At 41.7% G+C, this 12,809-nt stretch overlaps 1 protein-coding gene across 1 annotated transcript in view; it reads right to left on the bottom strand.

The window, feature by feature from the left end:
- CFAP43 (cilia and flagella associated protein 43) overlaps nt 1–12,809 on the bottom strand; it is a 3,581,735-nt gene that overhangs the window by 1,217,658 nt on the left and 2,351,268 nt on the right. The gene's annotated exons all lie outside the window — the stretch shown is intronic.

The following is a 12,809-nucleotide window of genomic DNA, read 5'->3' as shown; positions in this document are numbered from 1 at the left end:
GTTTCTGCAGGCTTCCTCTGCTTCTAGGGTGATGCCTTTCATTAGAATTTCCTCCTGTGTCTCAGGATATAGATAGGCCAGAACCAAAAGCCCCAAAAATACTGATTCTTCTAGGGAGGCCACATTTCCATTTTAGGATTTCTGAAATATCTCCAAAGGAGATGTCATCCAGTGGTGATCTGGGGGAACCCTCTCCTTCATCACATTTGGTACCCTCCATGAGTGAATCCATCATGGAGTCAATGTGTTTCTTTTACATGTCCTCTTCTGATGCACCTCCCCTGTGGGATATTCAAGGGAGGTGTCGGAAGAGAGGGGAAGTTCCTTTACTGGAACTGGTTGGACACTTATTGGAATTGGCTGCCCCTGTGGAGTAGGTCTTACTGATTCAGAGCTCAAACCTGATGAGAGAAAAGGAGCAGGATTCAAAAGGGGAGAGTTTGGTTCTCTTGGGAAGAGAAAAAGCCCTTTCCAATATCTTGAAAGCTGACAGATCCAGAGAAGCTTCGACCCTCTTAGAGCCAAAACTTCCAAAGAAGGAAGGTCTTAGCATCCCTCAGATCCATCCTCAAGGAAGGAACTGGATTCAAACTATCCAGGGCCAAGACTCCAAGGGGAAGGGACAGATATTAAAAATTTTGATGCTGAACTTATCCCTTTGGATCCAAAACCAACACTTCGGCTCTAGGAGCCATTTTGACCCAAGGGGTATCAGTGGAGAGCTAGTCAAGGATATAAACACAGTGGAGGAAGACATTTTCCTTGGAGCTGACACTGGACGTCTCAGAGATTTTGGATCCTGGAACTCTGAACCCACTGTACAGATCGGAGAAGGAGACAGAATGGACCTGGATGTCATAGGCATACTAACATATCCAAAATGGGATGGAGCTGGTAAATCTCCCATCTGGATCTGAGCTCTGAGATATTTTCACATCATCCTTTCCACATCCACTTCCAATAAACTTCTGGAGGACCTAGAAGAAGTTGTGGATGGTGGGCCAGGAGTATTTGATGTGTGTTTAGAACAACTGACTGGGCAAGGTGGGTGAAATGGGTGTAATAAGAAATTCTGGTATATGACTCCTGTGTGATGTTAAAGGCTTCTGATCCAAGGAGCTAGGATCCGAAGGTGTTGTAGTAGGGGATGCTGAAATAACAATGGGAGACAAAGCCTTTGAATCCAAGGATTGTGGAGCCAAAGGTTATATCTTCGGATCAGATGATGGCTGATCTGAAATTTTCCTTGTTTTGATCAGCATCTACAACAAAGACCTTGGGGACTTTGGAGGAGAGAACTTCTTATTGCTCCAATGGAGCCAATTTTCTTGGTTTTGAGTGGGTTTGAGCCCCAGAAGAAGTAGCAGCAAGTAGCAAATCTTTTCAAATAAGTTTGTTACACCTATCCACCAATGCCCTTGGATTAAAGGGAGAATAAACTTTATATGCAGTGTCCAAATGTTCAGGACCAAGGCAATGCACGCACTCCTTGTGGGCATCTGAATTAGGGATATTGTACCGACAAGAAGTGCATTTTTTAAATCCGGTTGGCTTATCCGACAGCTAAATATAAACAAGATGACAAACAAGGATTTTTTTTTAAGAAAAGAACAGAAAATGGTTTACTACCACCAATGGCAGAATACAGAAAATACCCCGTTACTGAAAGGGTAAAAAGCAGAAATGGGAAATGCCAACAATGGCATACAGAAAACTATATAAAATAGTAAGGAAAAAGGTTGAATAAACTCCTAATGAACTTTGAAAACTAAGAGGGAGGATGACTACAGTTAGAGAAAAATCTCTAAAAGAACTAAAATAAAATTTTTAAACTCATGAAAACCCACTATAGTAACCTAAGAGATGAACCTATATCTGATTGTCATGGCAGCAAACAAGATATGAGGTAATGGGGATGGAACAGGGCATTATGGGTGGAGGAAGATGCTCAAGAGCTGGATCTGAAGTCTGGAGTATGCGGCTGAGTGAGATCTTAGGATCGGATCCAAACCCATATGTTGAGGAAGAATGAAAAGGACACCAATCAAATGTTAACTCAAAAAAATAATTCTGCTGTATACAGGAACTTCCCCTAAACCTAACTAGTTACCACCCACCAACATTCTTGATAAAAATAAAGTTCATTCCAACAGAAAACCTGCATCTATATTAGGTGATTGAAACTTTAGGTAATCAAAAACCTAAAGATCAACACATAAACAGTGAAAGTTGAAAATATCGAATGGCCACTTCCGCAAATTCTTTCGTAGGGAAAAATTTGGTTGCTATCGGGAATCTGCCCTTTTCTCCACTGTAGAGCGATCTTGGAGTTGGTATATTTAGTTAGAGGGGGTGTGGGGTTTGAATTTCTTTTTTCTACGGCCAAGCAGATTCTTTCCTTATGAAAGAATTTGCAGAAGTGGCCGTTCGATGTTTACAACTTTCGCTGTTTAGGTATCACGCTTTAGATATTAGATTACCTAAAGCTTCGACTTTATAATATAGACCCGAAAACCCATACTCTAACATACTGTATAGAAATGGATATATGTACTGAAGAGGCCATGCCATCTGCCATAAAATAGTGCTATATTCAAAAGTAAATATATATATAGTAGAATTCTCACATTAATAAACTTTACAATAATGAGAAAAACACTTAAGGAACTAAAATGTCAATTATGAACTCAGAGTTGCCACCAACATTAAGGACTGTCACAAGGTCTTTCTCTGTTAAATCAAACAGGTTACAAGTAACACATACCAATACACTGACCTTATTTCTAATGGGGTACCTCACTCTGACACCAAAACTAATGCAAATAGCCTAAAAAAATGTAACTTCACTCTTCAAACATCCTCTCCATCCCCTTGCATCCCTCCAGTCACCTCAGATCAGGTTCTGGCAGACCTCATGAGCTTTGTACATATTCCAAGCTGCTTGCTAGTAAGTATTAAGTACCACTTAGATGGCAATATTTCTGGGTGCTTGCTAGTAAGTCATAAGCACTACTTAACTGAATAATTACTAAATCTCTTCAGCATACGTCACACCCAAAGTTACGTCCCAAAACTGCGCAGAGCAGTCACAGCCATGCTACCGTGCAAGGAAGGTCTGACAACTGATCTGAGTAATTATAGACCTTCCTGTCTTACTAGTACTGTCTTCAAGATTACGGAATGCATAACTGCCGCACTAATAAATAACAGCATATAGGAGGCTTACTCCCTTTACCTTATGCAATGTGAAATTATAAAAGAACTCCTTGTTTATTCAATCTGGTCAACTTCTTTGTTAGGTTTACTGAAGCTCTAGACAAGGGTCTGCCCATCCATACTGCTCATTATGACACCTGGCTAAAGGATTCAACACCATTCCTTAAACAGATGTCATAGACAAACTTTCCCAACTAAGCATTAACTCTTATGTTGTCTGTTAAATATAAAATGGTTCACTGCTAAAGCCCACAAGGGGAAGGTAGTTGATACTTCTAATTGGAGGAATGTGACTTGCAGTAATCCACATGACACCATTCTAGACCCCTTGCTTGTTGACATCTACTTCACTGAAGTGAAATCCAATGATGATGGCCTTTGGCTCCCTAAGTGTTCCAATGACTGCACACTAGGTGCAGTTATCAAATCCCCTTCTGAATTTAAGATTCTGTGTAATAGTGCCTGGATTAGACCAGTATGTGATGTGTTATCCATGAGCTTACCATAAACACTAAACAATTTATTAAAGTGACCTTTGGCAAAGTCACCAACTCCTCTCCTCATACCACATACAATACAATGAGTTTCAGGCATGGGCTAAAAGCCCTGCAGCCCTTCAATAGCCATTTCTAGTACTACCCTCAAACAGATGTAATTATCATGGATCTGAGTACCTATATTAATAATGTGCTCTTTACTGACCACCACATCTTTGCCATCATGAGAAAGTCGTTCTACCTTGTTACAGTTTATCCATCATGTTATCTCCTAAAGATCCAAGGAGGTCTTCATCAGACAATATTCTTCTCTGATAACACCCACTTTGGAATTCAATGCACCTTTGGGATACACCTGTCTAAATATCTGGTTCCATTTGAAAGACCCAAACAAATCCAAACAATTCTTAATCAAACAGAGCACTGTTTTAGTCAGTCTAAGCTACCCTGATGGGTTAAAATCCCTTTCCCCCTTCTTGACAGCATACAAACTGCTGAGGAGTAACCTTAATTTAGTTTAATACACAATGAAAGATCCCTTCATTTTTCAGTCTCCTCCATCTTTGTAAAACCAACAGTATTACAAATACTCATTCTAAAAACCTTCACTAACTGAAGCTGTTGACATGACAGATTCCTAAGAAAGCAAATCCCCTGTTTTTTGTAATAGTCTCCCTTTATAAATTAAACAAAGCAACTACTTGGGTATTGGATGGATAAGTGCTAATCTATGTTGGATGTTTAAATCAATGATCTTTTAATCAGCTGAAACAAGCATACTCATTCCACTTCTCAGATGAACTGGCTATGCTTCCAGATGGCTCTTTGGGTGTAAGCTTAGTAACAGGTGAGGACTTGACTTTGTCAGTTAAGTGCCAGTTAGACAGACAGTTTTGGAACCATGGGATGGTATCTGGGCTACTTCATATTTCTAACAGGTATTTTAAAAGAAATTTGTGATCCCCTAAATCAAATGCAGTCAACATAGTTGCCTTGTTTACTTTGCATGTACTCCTACATCGAGTACGTGTATTAGTAGAACTACCTTCATATACTATTGTTTATTGATTTTCGTTATTTATTTATTTATTGATTGGCATTTGTTTACTGGGATAGTCCAAGTGAGCAGTACCCTTTTTCAGCAAAGGACTGGGGAGAAAAGCTTCCTTACACAGACAACATTGTTTCATTATTTACAGTTAGTTTCAGTCATGAGCAACAATTCCATTATTTAGACATTCCTGATATTAGTTACATCATTTACAAACAGTTGTGGTTAAAAATAACAGTTACATGGGCTGTATATGAATATTTTTTAAGATAAAGAGTTAGATCAGCCCAAAGAAAGGAAGGAGGAGAGAAGGCACAGGGAAGATAAAGAAAATGAAATGATAAAGGAAGGTGGAATTGTAATAATAGTACATTAAGTTTTGTGCAGCAGGGAGTTGTGGCACAAATTCATATAACTATATTACTACTAGTTTAACCAGGGGTGGGGCAGGCGCAGAGCCACTTATCTATCAGGTGTTGCTTCAGTTGACATTTAAAGTTTTTCAGGATGCAGTCTGTTCTTAAAAGGAGTGGGATGGTATTCCAGCTATTAGCAACATAGAATAAAAACAGGGAGTATCCTGCATTACTTTTACGTTTAGTTACTGACAGTAAAGATTTGTCAGTGTAGCACAGAGGTCTCAGTAATGTAATGTTCAATGAAGGAGTGAAGATATGGTAATTTTCAGGATTATGCAGTAGTTTGAAGGTTGTAATTAATTGTGAGTACAACACAAGATTATTTAGTTTGAGCCAGTTTAGTTGTTTTTAGAGAAAAGGCAATGCTGTGATCTATATTGTTAGTTGGTTTTGAATTTAGCTACTTTACTGTAACAATGTTATAGTTTCGACTGATAGGGAGGAGTTGAAATTGGTTAGGATAAGAGGCGTATAAAAATGTGGGAAATAGAAAAGAAGTGGCTATGTATTGTCTAGCAGAGTCAGTAAGGTAGTGTTTTACTCCATAGAGGCAGCCTAGCTGATGGTAAGTCTTCTTATGGCTGAAGGTGGAGGTCATATTTTAGGAGGTCGTCTATAATCAAACTTTGTAGTTTGGTGTAGCATACAAGTTCTATATTGGTCTATAATGGTCTTGTTGGATGACAGTATATTAAAGATAGTTTTTGGGAAGGAGAGAGAGTTGGGGTGAACAGTAGTAGTTTTGTTTTGGACTCTGTAGGTATAGGAGTTGTGAGTTGTTGAGCCAAGCTTCTATGGATGAGAAGGATTTCTGGGTGAGTGTTTGGAACATGGGTAGTGTCCTAGCAGGACATATTAGAGTGGAGTCATTAGCATATTAACTATGGTGGCATCTTTGGCTGCTGTGTTTATGTCATTGATAAACAAATTAAACAGTAGTGGTCATAGGATGGAGCCTTGTGCAACTCCGAAGGATACAGGAAGGAAAGAAGATAAGTCATCTTGCCTTTTCACTGCCTGGGACCTATTATTTGTGTAACTAAGAAATTAGTTAGGTGAGGAGGGTGACAGCCCTTAGAAACAGAGTTTAGTTAGGAAAGTTTGATGACTGACTTTGTCAAATGCCTTTGACAGATACAGAAATACGGCTGTGGTTAGAAGACCGGAACTTCTATTGTGATGTATTATACCTGTGAACCTTAGAAGGGCAGTGATTGTACCATGACTGGATCTGAAACCATGTTGTGAGGGAGAGGGGAGGTTATAATAAGTAATAGATGTAATAAGATGACAGTGAATACATCTTTTCAAGATTATGGATAAGGGTGACAGAATGTTGACTGGTCTATAGTTTGTGAGCTCAGCTGATGAGTCACCATCCAAGTGACGCCTCCAGGTGCATTTGCAGTTAACTCCTTTTGCCTCTAGGTGTCAAATATTGCTTTTCATATTTGCGTCAATAATTCCAAAACCATGTTATGTACAAGGTTTTTAAAAAAATAATCCTAAAGCTTACACAATGGCAAACTCAGCTGCATTAATATTTGACCTCTGTCTAGTGCAAGTAAATAGATATTACTTATTGTTTTTATGATGTTAATTTATATAGATATCATTTTCACATTTTTTGAAATATCTCAAAACCAAGTAACATAGACAGAAATCCTTAGCCCCATATGAAAGCCCTCAGCTCGATGAATAAAACACTGCTGACTCTGTGTGTGTAACTTCAGTGGTTGCTGAGATAGTTTAAGTTGTTTACAAAATATTACAAATGTAATTGTTACTGTGTTTACTGTAACTTATAAAATTCTGTTTATGACCTAGAACCTGAATACTACCACTATAAAATTATTTTGTGTTGAAGAGTTTGCCATTTATACTTCTTTCATAACCCCTGTAGTCCTAGAGATATGAAAAAGAAGTTATGTACTCACCATACAGTTCCATGTGAGTTGTTCATTTTGCCTTCTTTCTTACTTATGGGTTCAGAGCAGATCCTCGCCTCCGACTCCGACTCAGCCAACTGCAAATGCTCACGGTCTTCAACCAGCTCGAGGCCAACTCCCTATCCCATGATGCATCATGATCTTCCCTCAAATCCTGTTTGCTGCCTAACTACTTAGTAGTATAAACATGCCACTCAGAGTTGGATAAGAGACAAAGCACCCTATAAGAAAGGAAACGGACCTCAAGTAGACTGGATGGGGGATGGAGGGTGGGACGTAAGAATGAAGGCGAGATGAACAACTCACATAGAACATTATGGTGACTACATAACTTCTTTATGTGAAGTTGCTCTATCTCGCCATTCATTCTTACTGATGGGCAGCATCCCAAGCACCATCATTCTCGGGTGGCTCACGGGAGAATACTCCTCAGAACTGTGGAACCAAAGGAAGTCTTGTCCCTCGAGGCCTTGTCTACTTTGTAATGAGTAATAAAGGTATGAGATCTTGACCAGGTAGCTGCTGAACAAATAGAATCTAATGGCAACCTGGCAGACAAAGCTAATGAGGTTGAAGCAGCTCTAGTAGAGTGGGCCTTTACTTTTTGTTGCAAGGGAGCATTTTGTGAATTATAAATGAAGGAAATGCAATCTGACAGCCATCTTGACAAGGTTACTTTTGTCATTGGGGCACCCTTCTTTGACTATGAAAAGGAAACAAAGAACTGATCTGTTGACCTGAATTGTTTTGTTCTATCTAGGTAAAATCGGAGTTGTCTATGAACATCAAGTTTGTGCAGCATGTATTCCATCCTATTTGTGTACTGAGGAAAGAAAACTGGCAACTCAATAGATTGGTTAAGATTAGTCTCTGAACAAACTTTTGGTAAAAAGGATGGATTAGTTCTGTCGAAACTCTGTCATTATGGAAAATCAGATAAGGAGGGCTGCTGGTCAAGGCTTGTAGCTCAGAAATCCTCCGAGCAGAAGTAATGGCTATCAGAAAAATAATCTTCCATGAAAGGAATTTCAAAGGACAGGATGAGGCTGGTTTGAAAGGAGGTAATATGATTCTGGAGAGAACAAAATTTAGATTCCATGGCACGACTGGGGGTCTGATTGGTGGCCTCAAATGAATAGCACCTTTAAGAAAGGCTTTAGCAAGTTGATGCAACATGACATTGGAGCCTTGAAAACCAAGATGAAAGTTTGAGATCGCTGCTAACTGAACTCTAATGGTAGCTGCAACAGCTCTTGCATTGAAAAGTTTAGTTAGAAATTCCAATATAGATGGGATCGAAGCTAGATAAGAATCAGCATCTTTCTGAGAGGCCCATAAAAAAAATATCTTCCATTTGCTAAGATATAACTCTCTGGTGGATGATTTATGAGAAGATGTTATAATATGTTAGGCCTCAACTGAGAAGTTGTAAATCCAGGCTATTGTGGGAATTAGAGCAGTCAAGCTGTCAGTTTGAGGGAATGAAGAGAAGGATGAAGAGCCCCTGATGAATGGGTCAAGAGATCCGGAACTGGGTCCAGGATCCAGGGTTCTTCCAAGAGATGAAGCTGGAGGAAGGGAAACCAAATTTGCCGAGGTCAGTAAGGGGCTATTAGTATCATGGTCCTTCCCAGACATTTTGCTTTCTGTAATACATTGGGAATCAGAGGGAAGGGGGGAAATGCATAAAGGAGACCGACCCAGGGCCAATTGTGCACCAGTGCATCCCTTGGGGCTTCTCCTGGCAGGGGAATTAGGGCAAAGTAGCTGCTGCATTTCGTGTTTGTTGGGGTTGCAAAAAGATCGCAGCAAGGCTGGCCCCACCTGTGAAATATCCATCCCACTACTTGTTGCTTTAGGGACCACTCGTGAGGCAGTAAGTTTGCCCTGCTCAGCTTGTCTGCTATCACACTGGATTTCGCCGGGATGTGCGTTGCTATCAGAAAGCGCTGGGAGGAAACTGCCCACTGTCATACCCTCATGGCCTCTCAACACAGGGGGTAAGATTTGGTTCCTCCTTGTTTGTTGATGTACTAGACCACTGACATGTCTGTCTGAACAGCAATTGTTCCCAGAGGAAGAGAGCCTTGAAAGGACTGCAACGCTAGAATTACCACTCTCATCTCCAGGACATTTATATGCAGATGAGCCTCGTGTTTCTTCCACGTGCCTTAGGCTGTTCTTCCCTGAAAATGCCCCCCCCCACCCAATCAAGGAAGTGTTCGTGGTCACCGTGGCTATGGGATTGGGTAGAACAAATGGATGTCCCCGAGATACATGTTGAGATGTCAGCCACCATTGAAGGTCCTGCTTGCACGTATTCATTATGATGATTTTGTGTGACATTGGAAGTTCCTGAAAGGACCACTGAGAGAATAGGAGCCATTGTAGAATTCGCATGTGCATTCGAGCAGGGGGAATGGCAATGATTGCTGCCGCCATTAATCCTAGCAATTTGAGTACCATTGAGACTGGGGCTTTTTTCCTTGGAAGCAGGTCTAATACTTGTTTTCATAAGAAAGAAATTATTTCTGGAGGCAGACTTAATGTCATTGAAACTGTGTTTAGTTCTGCTCATATGAAGACTGTCTGTTGCGATGGCGATAAGGCAGATTTTTCTGAGCTGATGATAATCCCTAATTGATTGCATAGATCTAAGGTTATGCCACTTGCATGAATAAGTTAATGCTTGGTGGTGGCAGTGAGGAGCCAGTCATCTAGATATGGAAACACCTGGAATCCCAACCATCTCAGGTGAGCGGTGACTACTGCCATACATTTGGTGAACACTCTGGGGGCTGTAGTGAGACCAAAGGGCAGAGTGCAAAATTGATAATGGCTGGCTCCCAGCCAGAAGTGTAGATGATCCCTGGATGGTCTGTCCATCTTTATGTGGTAGTTCGCATCCTGAAGAGCTATAGAGCACATCCAATTGTCTTTCCACAGAAAGGGAAGTACTGACTGAAGCATGACCATCTGGAACTTCATCTTTTTTACTGTCTTGTTTAGTCTGCTTAGATCCAGAAAAGGTCTCCAGTCCCCTGTTTTCTTTGGAACTATAAATAACCTTCAGTAAGTTCTGGATCCTCTCTGGTCTGATGGGACTGGCTCGATGACTCTTTTGTCCAACAATCTTTGGAACTCTAAGGCTGCTTGTTCCCTGTGACTGGGTGGAATGTCTGGGATTTTGTTTAATGAAGAGGGTGGAGTGGCAAAGGAAATTGAGTATCCTCTGAATATGCCTCCAGAGATGAACAGTTGGGCCTCCTCTCAGGAGCACTGACTGGGCTTGCCAAATAACTGGTCCCTGTTGCCCTGGTTCTGTGGACCCCCTCTGCCATGCGGGCGACATTTTCCATTATTACCCCCTCCCTCCTCTGCCTCTAGAGGGGGTGTCACCATGAGTGTTCTGGAAAGATCCTTGAGATTTACAGAACCATATCTTTCCACCTCCCCTCCCTTTGGGGTAAGGTCTATTGGGGGTAGAAAAATGTACTCCAATGGCAGACAAGGTCTTTCCATCCTTTTCACTCCTGGTAAGAGTTTCCTTTACCTTAAGTCTGAAAAGGGACGAACCGTCAAAGGGGGTGTTAATGAAGGAAGACTTAAAGGGTTCCGCAAAGGAACATAAGCGCATCCAGGAATGTCTCCTGAGAGCGATTCCTGTACCCGCTGCCCTGCTTGTACCATCAGCTGCATATGACAACAGACGCATGGAAGAGTTCACTATCAAATTAAGAGCGGAGAGCTGGGAAGTTACCTTGTCCGAAATTCCCACAGCTACTGAACTCTGTAGGGTGTTCTCTTAGCTCATTTAGGAGATCCCTTTGTAACCTAGTAAAATGTGTGAGGTAGATCAGTGATTGCAGGACAAAGGCCGTTGAAATAAACATACACTTACCGTATCTGTCCATAATCCTAGACTCCCTATTAGAAGAATGAACAGATGAAGAAGTCTTTGATAATTCCTTCTTGGTGGCTGCTGCCACCACCATAGCATCAATAGGTACTCCTTTAGTAAGGTAAAGTCTGTCTTAGGGGCTAGTTATAAATTTGTTAGGCCTCCTGGGGACAGGCTCTGTTGGGTCTGGAGACTCCCATGCCCTTCGAGTGAGTATTTCAAGCAACTCATCGAAGGGTGGAGACACTCAAAAGGTGGAGGGTTGAAACCCAAAAGCCTTCAGGAGAAATGACTCATCATCAGAAGGGTTAAAGGATTTCCAGCCACCCCTCTGTTTCAGAACTTCTAAGATATGTGCAAAGGATATATCTTCTGAGGGGGACCGTGGGGACCCTTCTGTCTCACTCAAGTCAGTATCCGAAGTGACTGACTCCTGAGGGAAGTCCAGATGCTTCCTCTTGCAGAGTCTCTTCCTAGGCACTTCTTCAGTGGAAGCTTCTGGAGAGGTCTCAGAAGAACATGGCTCACCCAATGGAGCTTCCTGAGGCTCAGGGTCTCTACGCTTCAGAGGAGCATGTGATAAAGAGGCAGACACCAGTGTTTCCAGGGAGGGAGCTGCTTGAACTAATGGAGTGGTCATCGGGGCGGACAAAGCCCTCCTCATAGCCTCAAAGACCCCTCGGCCCCGAGAGGAATCCCTCGGATCCAAAAATCCGATGGAAATCATCTGCACCAGTACAGAGGGCTCCGAGCCAGAGGTCGGGGGCCGAACTCACTCGAGCCAAAGTCCCGAGAGGTAAAGTTGGCAATAACAAGTCTGTCCTACTATCCTCCCCAGACCCGACCGGTGAGTGTCAGACCCGAGATTCCTCGGTTGGTGCCGAAGGTATCAGGGCAGTTGGGGCCAAAACACCTACAGAAGGTGTCGGTCCACAATCATCAGTTCCATGCGCTCCAGCTCTGAAATATCCATGCTGATTAGAAGAGGAATAGAAGGTGCAGGAGGAACTGAGGTCGGGTCCGAAGCCCTCTGGGTCAGTGCCGATAAAATTTTTGACAGCGCTGGTATCTGTAAAAGCTTCTTCACCATGCGGTCCACATCCAAATCAGACAGTCTACTTGAGGCCTGTGAGGAATGTGACAAAGCCACTGATTGCAATATAGGGGACTTTAAGTTAGGAGATACTGGCTCCAAGGTCGGGGACCAGCTCCTAGCCATAACAACAGTCGGTTCCGAAGGCTGTGGAACTGATGTTGAAGCTTTACTAGAATGCTGACTTCGATGTGGATGGAGTTTTTGTCAGTTCTGTCTTTTTGGAGTGCTTGTTTGACTTATCCAATGACACTTGAAAAGAGGATTTAAGCAGACCTTTATCCATTAATTTTCTTTCTTTCATGTAACACACTGAAGGAGTGGCATATAGAACAGCTTTCTTGCAGGTGTACCTTACCCAAGCAGTAAACACATTCAGTATGTCCATCAATTATGGACATCTTTTGCCTACATCTAGGGCATTTTTTGAAGCCAGACTTGGCTTTTTCCTTCTCCTGCTGAGACATTTTCAACAAACCAACAACAGCAAAAAAAAAACAGTAACAATAAAGATTCACACAAAAAACTAGCCTTGTGAAAAAAAGGGCTTTAGGAATTAAGCTCACACTGAAAATATTTATCTGCCCTGTATAAAAAGAAGGGCTGCAATTCCACACTAACACACACACAGTATATCACTGATAATCAAGAAAAGGGGCCTTAAAACACGGCCACTAACTTCT

Source organism: Protopterus annectens, chromosome 14.part0, assembly GCF_019279795.1.
Source record: "Protopterus annectens isolate FY-2018-M chromosome 14.part0, PAN1.0, whole genome shotgun sequence".
In the NCBI taxonomy this organism is placed as follows: domain Eukaryota; kingdom Metazoa; phylum Chordata; order Ceratodontiformes; family Protopteridae; genus Protopterus; species Protopterus annectens.
Note: the sequence above shows the minus strand (reverse complement) of the source record. Positions and strands in the feature narration are given on the sequence as shown.